Consider the following 1,332-nt stretch of genomic DNA (forward strand, 5'->3'; position numbering starts at 1 on the left):
AGCATTTTGTAGACTGAGGTTCAGAAGGACTGTTACATATAGCAAAGTTTGGAATCTCGGTTGCAGAAGGATTTCTGCAGAGAGCCGAGTTTTCATATTGAGGTGCAGAAGGACTGTTTCAGAAAGCAGATGTTGGATCTTGGGGTGCAGAACGACTGAAACAGAGAGCAGAGATTGGAGACTGGGGTGTAGAAGGATTGTTGCAGAGAGCAGAGGTTGGAGACTGCTTTTTAGAAGGACTCTTGCAGTGAGAAGAGTTTGGAGACTGAGGTGCAGAAGGATCGTTGCAGTGAGAAGAGGTTGTAGACTGGGGTTCAGAAAGCCTGTTACAGACAGCAGAATTTGGAGACTGGGGTGCAGAAGACCTGTTACAGAGTGCAGAGGTTGGAGACTGGGAATCTGAAGGCCTATTACAAAGAGCAGAGTTTGGGGACTGGGTTTCAGAAGACTGCTAAAGATAGCAGCGTTTGGAGAATGGGTTGCAGAAGGATCTTACAGAGAGCAGAGTTTGGAGAGTGAGGTGCAGAAAGACTTTTACAGAGAGTAGAGGGGGGACACTGGGGTGCAGAAAGAGTGTTACACAGAGCAGAGTTTGGAGATTGGGGTGCAAAAGAACTGTTACTGAGAGCAGAGTTTTGAGAGAGGGGTGCAGAAGAACTGTTTCAGAGAGCAGAGTTTGGAGAGTGAGGTGCAGAAGGACTGTTACAGAGAGCAGATTTTGGAAACTGGGATGTATAAGGACCCTTGCAGAGAGCAGAGGTTGGATCCTGGAGAGAAGAAGGATTGTTGCAGAGAGCAGATGTTGGATACTGGGGTGCAGAAGGACTATTAAAGAGAGCAGGGGTTGGAGACTGAGGTGCAGAAAGATTATTTCTGAGTGCAGAGGTATGAGACTGGGGTGCAAAAAGACTGGTACAGATTGCAGAACTTGGAGACTGAGGTGCAGAAGGACTTTTACAGAGAGGAGAGGTTCGAGACTGGGGTGCAAAAGGATTCTTACAGAGAGCAAAGGATGGAGACTGGGGTGCGGAAAGATCGTTGCAGAGAGCAGAGGTTAAAGTCTGGGGTGCAGCAGGACAGTTTCAGAGAGCATAGTTTGGAGACTTTGGTGCAGAAGGAATGTTGCAGAGAGCAGAGTTTGGAGACTGAGTTTCAGAAGAATCGTCGCAGAGAAAAGAGATTGGAGACTGGGGTGCAGAAAGACTGTTACAGAGAGCAGAGATTCGAGATTGGGGTGCAGTAAGCCTTTTACAGAGAGCAGAGGTTGGAGAATGAGGTGCAGAAGAACTGTTACAGAGAGCAGAGTTTAGAGAGTGAGGTGCAGAAGGATTG

The sequence above is a fragment of the Ictidomys tridecemlineatus genome, unplaced genomic scaffold (assembly GCF_052094955.1).
Source record: "Ictidomys tridecemlineatus isolate mIctTri1 unplaced genomic scaffold, mIctTri1.hap1 Scaffold_122, whole genome shotgun sequence".
NCBI lineage: Eukaryota > Metazoa > Chordata > Mammalia > Rodentia > Sciuridae > Ictidomys > Ictidomys tridecemlineatus.